Genomic DNA, 11,020 nt, shown 5'->3' on the forward strand with positions numbered 1-11,020 from the left:
TGATGGACAGCTGTCTTTCCTCAACGACTGGCGTTTGGATTTCATGTGATTTCGCATTGTGGTGATGATATTATAACTCAGATTCATTCATTAATTTGATCAAAAGTTATTCCATTTTGTAAGATCATTTTCAATTAATTCCAAACTTCACGAGGCAGACGACAACATTATCTGATCAAATACGAACAACTTATTAACACGCTCCACAGCGCCAGCCAGTGCATTTAATTATAACTGCGAGTTAGCGCTTGGGATTTATCATGGATTCACGGCCAAAATTCGAATAGTATTTTCTTTTTCGATTAATAATTACAGATCGAATATTCGAAAATTCGAATATTTGGGCACACCCCTAATTAAACTGTAACCATTCGTGTATCTGACTCTGAGTATTCCATTTGTTATATCTGTTGTGATGTTAAATAAAGCATTAAAATCAAGAAGTGTTCCAACATGTCAGTGGGAAACTTACTTAATCATATATTACCCTCTCGTGCAGTTACAGATGCAGCATTTCGACTATGACACTTCTACATGAGATAAGAACACTCTTTTATCATTTATTTGGTGAAGAAAGAGTGAGTTTGTGATATTTTTCCTCCTCCACTAAAGAATCTAGCCGGTTTATGCTTTAGCCGTTTATGACTTTATGATTTTAGAAAAACGGGTAAATGATTGGAGCACCCTTACTTATTGTAAAAATAGCCTATATTTTGATAAATAGGCCTACAATAAAACTTAAGTTCTAATAGGGCTGTCACGATTCCTCGATTAAATTCGAGTACCTGATTTGAAAAAAAAATTCCTTGATTGCAATTTAACCATGTTGAGTAACCAGCAAAATACCGGAAGTGGCGCATTCCACGGACGAGAAACCGCATTATATAACCGTTTTCTAAGGCTGCACAATGTATTAAAGCAGAACTTGGTAACTTTTTTAACTTAATAAAACTGTCTAGAAATCATTTGGATGGTTAAACAACCTGTTCTGGTGATATTGGTGACTTTCCCCGCTCCCCCCAGCGTTCCCAGGCGGAAAACCAACCTTGCAACTTGGGGACTAACGTCCCGGCAAGATAGAAATTGGAAGTCTCGTGAGAAGCGAGAACGAGAACGAGAACGAGCGCGAAACACGAATTGCTTTACGGCAATTCGACATAAACACACACGCATGTATGATGTATTACCCACCTCGGTAGACATAGCTCCACACGATACAGTTGGCTTGCTCCGATCAAAACAAACGCACATGAGCAGCGGTAGAGAGGGGGAGGAGGCCGCCGCAAGTGAGTTTCTTACGACAGTGTTGTGAAATATACGCCCCACAGCTGTAGGGGGAGCTCGTGGGGAAAACATGCGACAACAAAAGGGAAAATCAGCGAAGAAGTGACTAGAGTTCCCTAGAGTTGCCGAGTTCTGCTTTAAAACCATTTACATACCATACCATAGCATAGTGGTATGGTGAATTCACAAAGGCTGCGATTTAATTCATATATAATTAATATATAAATTAGAGATGCGCGGTTGGCGGTTACAGCCGCGGACTCCGCGGATAAACCGCGGATTGGGCGGATGACGTGACGAAAAATAATATTTTAATTAAATTCGGGCGGGTGGCGGGCAGTTGAACCAATCAAATGAAAAATATATGTATACACAAATCAACGGCTGGCGGGCGGGTGCGGTTTTGAAAATTGGTCAAAAACGTTGGTGCGGATGGATGGCGGACGGATGATGATTTTTGTGATGCGGTTGCGGATGAAATAATAGGCCATCCGCGCATCTCTAATATAAATATATGCCCTAAGGATTTAATATGGGTCAATGACATATCACTTTTTTCTATAAAACCTATTTAGTTTGAATTAATTTTTAAGACATTTAAATAATACAAATTATTTTATGTTTTCTTATCTCAAACCCCAAAATGTCAGGTGGTGCAACTGTCCGTACAAATGACTGAGAAAACTATTTAAAATGGTGTCTTAATACTAAAAAAATAAAAAAAATAATACTATGGAACAATTTTAGGTTTGAAACCTTTAAATACATTTTATAAATATCAGTAGTTTTAAAGCTGTTGACATAATTGGAAAACTTTTGTCCAGCAATTTGTATATTCTCACATGTCAGGGTGGTACAACTGCAAACGTGGATCTTTTATTGTGAATTGACAAGGTAATAAGGTTTGTAGATCTCTTTCAAACACTGGTGAAAACTGCTCATTTCAAAAATGGGTAGGCTGGTACACTTTCCATGTCAGGTGGTACATATAGCCTACATATGCTTTAATTACATGCTTGAAGGCTACGTGTGTCTTAGAGCGGCTCCGTTCAAAGTAAATGCTGCTCCACATGAACTGTTCTCATTTACATGCGTGGACCCAACAAGCAATTTTGCATTTAAAAGACATCTAATAGCTGTCCAGCCCTGACGTCTAGGCTAAAACAAAATTTGGGCTGTCAGTTAAAATGTAATAGACGTCTAAACCATAGCCCAAGAATAGACTAGTCATCAATTAGATAAAGAAATTAAATGAGTGAAGAAATAAAACCAAACACCTTGTAATCACTGTTTAGTTTGCTTACATGATGGAATATCATACATCTCGCAAGTTATTTTGGCACAAACAACATGCAACCAAATTCAAGGTTATTTTGGCTATAAGTGGATTACTCATAGCCGGACTAGGCCTATATCTGGTCTAAAGTTAACCTAGACGGTGAAATGACGGCTATTGCTTACTGCGGTGCGTTAAACTCCATCTCTGTGTATGCTGTGAGTTTGGGCTGCTTATAATGTTCATCTGGGAATGCAATGTGCGCCATTTCATCAGATTTGTAACGTGTATCATTTATAAACCTGTGCCAACACAAGAGAAAACATCAATATCTTTCTAAATATGCAAACTGTTGTTCATTGTGATTTCAAAATAAAAGTTTAAACCCTCGCGAGTTTGCATGTTTTGATTTCCATACATTGCCACATATTCTTGTTCAAGAAATTGTAGCGGCTGTAGCATTTCTATCATAAAGATCAAGTAAATTAAATGTTTAATTAAATGTTGTTTGGCCAATATTAAACAAAGATTGAATCTGCTGTAAAGTGTAACAACACTAGGCCGTTAGCGTCCTCTGCAGGTATCTGTTATAATACATAATGTAGCCTACATAAGATGATTATGCATATTTTGTATTTTAAAAGTGTTGTTCTATAAACATATGATTACTTGCTTTTGATACTTGCCTCATTGTAAATAAAGAAATTGTAAAGGCTTAGGTCTTTGCTTTTGTCTATTTTTAATACCACAAAAAAATACCAGATTACAGCCCTAATTTCTCATTTCCATGCAAACATGAACAGGCACGTGTTGATTTTGTGAGTTTCTCCCTTTCACACATTTTTGTTGCAAAGTGGGTCACACACACTGGCATAAGAGCAATGTTTGCATTCACATTATCTCATTATGCAAATGCTGCAGAAAAGTGTAAGGAAGACATGCGCTGAACTACACAGGAACTCCACAAAAAGGGAGAACATTATAATTTGCTAAATATGCTCATGAAGGCATCAGCATTAACAGCTAGCACAGATTTTGCATTATTTATGGCCTTCAGAACTGCAGCTGCTGTGAACGAGTTTATGACTCATACACAGGCCCGGATTGGGTAATCGGGAGAATCGGGAGAATTCCCGGTGGGCCGCTTCACTTTTGGGCCGGTCGAGGATTTTTTTTTGTTTGTTTCACATTTCAATGTCACGTTAGTAACATTACACGTTCCGCCTTCTGACACTGCAGCGCGCAGCCTCTGCATGGGTTGTACCATGTGAGGGAGTTCTCCCCTCCCCTACTATAGAGTTGGTTGGGTCCATAGCCCGTCTTTTCCAAAACGTTTTAGGTAGGCTACCGCGGCCGCGGGCCCGCGGCATCGCCGGCGCCTACCGATAGCTGGGCCGGCCCTACCGTAACGGTACGCGTCAGGGAGGATGGATGGGAGGAAGAGGCCAGGAGGTATGGAAGCTTGTTTCCGCCACAGAATAAAACATTTTAAAAGATAATTGCGACTTTTTATCTCACAATTGCGAGTTTACATCTCGGAATACATCAGAATTGCGTGAAATAAAGTCTCAATTGCGTGTTATAAAGTCAGAATTGCGAGATATAAAGTCAGAATTTCCTGAAATAAAGTTGCAATTGCGTGTTATGAAGTCAGCATTGCGAGATGGTCAGAATTGCGTGATATTAAGTCGCAATTGCGTGTTATAAAGTCAGAATTGCGAGATATAAAGTCAGAATTGCCTGAAATAAAGTTGCAATTGCGTGTTATAAAGTCAGCATTGCGAGATATAAAGTCAGAATTGCCTGAAATAAAGTTGCAATTGCGTGTTATAAAGTCAGAATTGCGAGATATAAAGTCAGAATTGCCTGAAATAAAGTTGCAATTGCGTGTTATAAAGTCAGAATTGCGAGATATAAAGTCAGAATTGCCTGAAATAAAGTTGCAATTGCGTGTTATAAAGTCAGCATTGCGAGATGGTCAAATTTGTGAGATATAAAGTCGCAATTGCGTGTTATAAAGTCAGAATTGTGTGAATTAAAGTCGCAATTGCTTCTTATAGTCAGAAATTGCAAGATATAAAGTCAGAACTGCGTGAAATAAAGTTGCAATTGCTTCTTTTAAAGTCAGAAATTCAGAATTGCGAGATATAGTCAGAATTGTGTGATATAAAGTCGCAATTGCTTCTTATAAAGTCTAAGTGAATTATTATTTAACCTTTACATTATTTGTTGAACTATGGTATTAATACAAACTACACAATAGTAACAGCTGAACTGTTGCTTCATTTATCCAAATTGGAAAAAGTGCTAATTTGGAATTCCACCATGGAAAAAGTGGGCCGGTCTTGGGCCTGAACTCCAGGGCTGAAAAGTGGCCCCACTCCGGCCCTGCTCATACAGCAACTCATATACTGCACATGAAGTAGATAAAACTCATACACATGAATTGCAATGGCCTTTCTCTCATTCCTTCACACACATCCATAGAGCACTACCATGGCTAAACAGACCATTTCTAACAGAAAATGTGGAATTCTGAGCAAACACACACAATGCTACAGTACATGCACGACTCAAGATTCTCTATAGCTTCATAACCTCTGCAGTTACGTATTGATGTCTGTTATTGAGAGGAAAGAGTGCAGCAAATATTTACATATTCATCTAAATTCAGCATGGGCGGTGCCAGGATATTATTTTGATAATAGGTATATCAAACTTCTTTACCCCTAAGCGAAGAATGAAAAAGAACTTCGCAGTGAAAATATTGGGACCTTTAAGCAGTTTAACAAGCCTGAACAAAACACATCAGCTCTGTCTAGAGTCATCACTAAAAATTCAAAGGGCCAACAACTACTTATATTTTAGGTGGGCCCCCTCAATGTAGGCTATGCTACAGTGGACCTTATTGGGCCCCCCTCATCAGAAGACCCATGTGTTTTGGCCGTTCATTTACACGACAACAACGTTTTGGGAGCCTGAAAACGCAAACTTATGAAAACGGGATTCAAAGTGCAAGTTTTTGAAAACTATACTGTTTTCATCCGTGTGTAAACTACAAAAACGTGAATTTGTGAAAACGGTGACATCGTATTAGGTGTTCAGTCTATAGGCTCGTATGTTTCTTTACAAAGTGACATCACCAACTACAACGTTGTCGTCTGTACGCTAAAACGCAAGGGAAAAAGTCCATCATTGTCGTGTAAACGTACCCTAAGAGTGAATACCCTAAATTATTACAGTTTCAATGGAATACTTGTTTCTGATAAGTCCAATCGCACAATCCAGTGGTCAGATACTATGTCCTAATATTCCCCATCGACCATGGCAATGCTATCAGTCTAATGATATCTAATTTCACATGCATTACTTTTTTTTTTCCCAAACAAGTTAAGAGAAAAGCCCACCCAACCACAAATTTCACTGTTCAACTCAATCCTGCATTCAACTGTAAAGAATAGGTCAAACTCAATGGATTCGGTTCAGATTTCCGAAAAATCATGGATGGATCCAATCGCTAACAACACTATACTAAGGTTAAGGTTAGGACTTGATATTTGTTTCAGCATTTGGGGAGAAAAAAGTTTTATACAAAAGAAACTGCCGCCATCTTGCATCTCTCAGTTATCGATTCTAGTGAATATTACCTCAGCATTTATTCAGTATTAATATAACTGTAATACTGTAACATTTTTAATAATAGTGTATGTTGCACTGGACCACTTTTTAAGATAAACAGTTACGTTTATCATTTCTATTTAAATCCATATTTATTGGTGAGTAGCCACATAATAAGCTTATCATTCTGGGTGAACAATGCAAAATCACATAGGTTAAAATAGCCATATAGAAGCATTTTATGTCTCATGCCTAAAACATAAATGCCAACAGCCTTGTGATGGCTATTTTTGAACTGTCTCCTGGTAATGTTTGGTAAACCTCTGTCGCTTAAAGACTTTGAAATAAATGTATAAATTGTATTAAAGACTCTTATATACTGTAGGTTTTGTGGGAGCAACTACAGTGGAGAGAGACAGAAATGGTATCAAAACATGTAAATAAGTTAAGTCACATATCTCTGTCTATGTGAAGAGACAACCTTTTAATTACATTAAAGGGGTCATGAACTGAGAATTCCAATTTGCCTTGATCTTTTGACAGTTAAGAGTTCGTTATACTATAAAAATACCCTGTAAGTTTCAAAACTCAAAACTTTCTTGTTATTCCAAAAACTGCTTTTATTGAAACCAAGGCCAGAAAACGACAGGATCTCAAAAGTGGAGACTTGTGACGTCACAGGGCAGCGAAAGACCGCCTTTGCAGAAGAATATCAACGCCTCCGTCTACATCACTGCGTCTTTGGCTCCGCCCACTGGAGCGTTAGTGAATAGTGACATGGGAACGAGAAAAGATCGACACACAATACCATCGCCTTCCAAACGATCCTAATGCTAGGAAAGTGTTTGTTTGCTTTTTCAACAATGTGAATGTCTCAGCAGTGCATTATTTGTTAGTAGGGGTGTAACGATACACATGTCACGATTCAATACATATCACGATACTTAACTCACAATACGATATTTTTGCGATATCCAAAGACATTGAAAGAAGAATTTTTTTTTTTTTTACTGTTGATTAAAATGCTTTACATTGGGGATGTAAATGAACACTACAATAAAAGTCTACATGATTCTGAAAATACACTCTGTTACTGACTAGACATGTTTAAAATAATATAGGCCACTTTTTACTGGTAACATAAGACATTTGGCATTATCAGGACCCACAAATATTCCCCCATTGCATTATTTTACATTATATTCAACATTATACACTCACCTAAAGGATTATTAGGAACACCATACTAATACTGTGTTTGACCCCCTTTCACTTTCAGAACTGCCTTAATTCTACGTGGCATTGATTCAACAAGGTGCTGAAAGCATTCTTTAGAAATGTTGGCCCATATTGATAGGATAGCATCTTGCAGTTGATGGAGATTTGTGGGATGCACATCCAGGGCACGAAGCTCCCATTCCACCACATCCCAAAGATGCTCTATTGGGTTGAGATCTGGTGACTGTGGGGGCCATTTTAGTACAGTGAACTCATTGTCATGTTCAAGAAACCAATTTGAAATGATTCGAGCTTTGTGACATGGTGCATTATCCTGCTGGAAGCAGCCATCAGAGGATGGGTACATGGTGGTCATAAAGGGATGGACATGGTCAGAAACAATGCTCAGGTAGGCCGTGGCATTTAAACGATGCCCAATTGGCACTAAGGGGCCTAAAGTGTGCCAAGAAAACATCCCCCACACCATTACACCACCACCACCAGCCTGCACAGTGGTAACAAGGCATGATGGATCCATGTTCTCATTCTGTTTACGCCAAATTCTGACTCTACCATCTGAATGTCTCAACAGAAATCGAGACTCATCAGACCAGGCAACATTTTTCCAGTCTTCAACGGTCCAATTTTGGTGAGCTCATGCAAATTGTAGCCTCTTTTTCCTATTTGTAGTGGAGATGAGTGGTACCCGGTGGGGTCTTCTGCTGTTGTAGCCCATCCGCCTCAAGGTTGTGCGTGTTGTGGCTTCACAAATGCTTTGCTGCATACCTCGGTTTGTAACGAGTGGTTATTTCAGTCAAAGTTGCTCTTCTATCAGCTTGAATCAGTCGGCCCATTCTCCTCTGACCTCTAGCATCAACAAGGCATTTTCGCCCACAGGACTGCCGCATACTGGATGTTTTTCCCTTTTCACACCATTCTTTGTAAACCCTAGAAATGGTTGTGCGTGAAAATCCCAGTAACTGAGCAGATTGTGAAATACTCAGACCGGCCCGTCTGGCACCAACAACCATGCCACGCTCAAAATTGCTTAAATCACCTTTCTTTCCCATTCTGACGTTCAGTTTGGAGTTCAGGAGATTGTCTTGACCAGGACCACACCCCTAAATGCATTGAAGCAACTGCCATGTGATTGGTTGATTAGATAATTGCATTAATGAGAAATTGAACAGGTGTTCCTAATAATCCTTTAGGTGAGTGTATATATATAGCAGTTTAATGTAGTACTGACACTAAAACTCTGAGAACTGAGAATTTTTTCCTCACAGAAATTGTATTATGGGTGAATTATACACAATACATATTGTCACTATCCACGATACATACTGTTGCATTTTTGTATTGCAATAGCCTATATTGTGACACGATATATTGTTACACACCTATTTGTTTGTATTCGGTAGCCTACATTTCACTGTGGATTATTCGGTCAATTTTCGTGCCAGTGGATTCTCTGGGAAATGCATTGGTATTGTGATATATCACCATTTTTCCAATGTCCCCAGGCTTGCGTATCCCATTTTCATGATAAATACAGTACTTAGGCCTACTATACATAATATTTTTCCAAAATAAATTACATTGTTGGGCATATCAGTAATGATTCTCTCTCAATCTCTCTAGCCTAGGCTATATATATATATATATATATATATTTTTTTTTTTATTACATTTATTTTAACAATTATAATAAAGGTTTTTAGTGTGAACCTCAAGTTAATGTTCACTCTTTTTGACTACGTTCCCTTCAAATGAAAGTTGGAAAAGTTAAATGGCATCATATCATAAAAAAAGCCAACTGATCACCTCTTTGGAGGGCAAGTGAGCGAGATCCTCTATTATTTTAACTGTCTATTTTTGACTAATTTTACCTTTCAAATTTTATGTGGTCAACCTCAATACGTTAAGGGAAAAATGAAAAAAAGTTATATTTAATAGAAAAATCATATTTTTAAAAAAAATACAATTTTAAAACCCATGCAATTCTTTTTTTGATAAACCTATGTTAGCTTCTTTTTTCTCAGACATGCTGCAGTGGCTGATTTTAGGTCAGAATGTCCACTCTGTTAGTGTCCACTCTGTTAAATCAGAAGACCTAACAGAGTAATTTAGTAATTTATGTAAGTTGAAGAAGTTCTTCTTTGTTAATGTTTTACATATGGGTTCCCATCAAACTCCAGTTCAAACAAAAGTAATATCTGGTTGTATGTGAGGGATAGGAAGTCATCCATCCATCAATTTTATATGTCCACCCTGTTAGGCAATTTGTTTGTTTTTTTACAATAATGTCATGAAAAAAAGCAATAAATAAATACTAATACTAGCCTAATACTTCAGCGACAATGAAAATGTATTGTAGTACCAATAATGTAGTACTTTAAAAAGTAAACAGAAAAGTCTTCTAGGCATTTGTATCTAAAAAACAAAACAACAACAAAAAAACCTACAAAGATCATAATACATATATTTCCTGATAATTTATTAACTGATATGTTTATAAAGGGACAAGAGCTGTCTAAGAAAATGTACACAATGCCCATAAATTAGAATCATACTTATTTTAAACTGTTGTACATTTGTTTCTAACAGGATGGACATTTTTGATCTATCATTCATTAAATGTATTTAATAAATGGTTCACCCGAGCTTGACCAATATTATTTTTTCAAATGTTTTACATCACCCATGATTACATAAAATGTATTTCAAAAAATGAGTTTGATTTTCAAAATTGTATGATGTCCAAAATGCACCGAATACAAATGACCCCGTTACATATCTCAGGCTCAGCCACTTTAGACATCAACATGTGCACCGCCAAATGTAACGTTAGTGTTAAAGGTAGCTATAATAGGCTTATAATCCATATCTGCCAAACAAACAACTTTAATTTGCTGAAATATAGCCTAGTATATTGTGATAATTTGCACGTGACTGTGTATTCACAGTGAACGCGACCACCGCAGTTAAACAGACCAACTTTGAACACATCGATATACATTAAATCATTGTATCTTATCTGTGGATTCACTGAAAAGAATTTGTAACTGAATCTTTATTGCTAGCATAAGGATGCTGTGTTTCTCGCACACCCCTGATCAACTTTTACAGGGGAAAGCTGATGTCAAAACACATTTCCTCAAGCATCATATGAGCAAAAGCAGGCTCTCAAAATACACTAACTCACCCCTTTTCTGTCCACCAATCCGTGTCTTTGCAGCTGATATATAAACAAAAATGCGAAATGTTGGATTTCTGAATAATCCAATGCGAGATGCTCGCTGTTTCAACCAACTTCTCCCACAGGACGCAGTTTTATTTCCAGTCATTTGAGAGCTGTAGGTGGCCGCTTCGCCGCCGTGTGGTCAGAGCTGGTGTTACATTTAGCAACAGGTGCATTTCTGACCCCCTGGGGGGCCACAAGGGGTGCTAGGGGGTCCCAGAGCCGTTAAATATGACGTTTTTCAACTTAATGAATAATTAAAGAAAATAAATAAATCATATTTTTACTTATATAAATAAATAATAAATGAATACATTAACAAAATAAATAAAATATAAACAAATTTTAAAAAGTTGGTTTAAAAAAATGAATAAAAAATTATT

General features: G+C 37.5%; 1 protein-coding gene across 2 annotated transcripts in view; it reads right to left on the minus strand.

Annotated features, from left to right (window-relative positions):
• veph1 (ventricular zone expressed PH domain-containing 1) overlaps window positions 1-10,723 on the minus strand; it is a 145,021-nt gene extending 134,298 nt beyond the window's left edge. Inside the window, exon 1 of one of the 2 annotated variants that reach the window (XR_014627454.1) lies at window positions 10,602-10,723. The gene's annotated coding sequence lies outside the window, so the exon portion shown is untranslated. The remainder of the gene's footprint in view (window positions 1-10,601) is intronic. The other variant, XM_084409462.1, reaches the window with a different exon arrangement.
• Between the last annotated feature and the right edge of the window lie 297 nt (window positions 10,724-11,020).

Source organism: Rutilus rutilus, assembly GCF_951802725.1.
Source record: "Rutilus rutilus genome assembly, chromosome: 5".
In the NCBI taxonomy this organism is placed as follows: Eukaryota; Metazoa; Chordata; class Actinopteri; order Cypriniformes; family Leuciscidae; genus Rutilus; species Rutilus rutilus.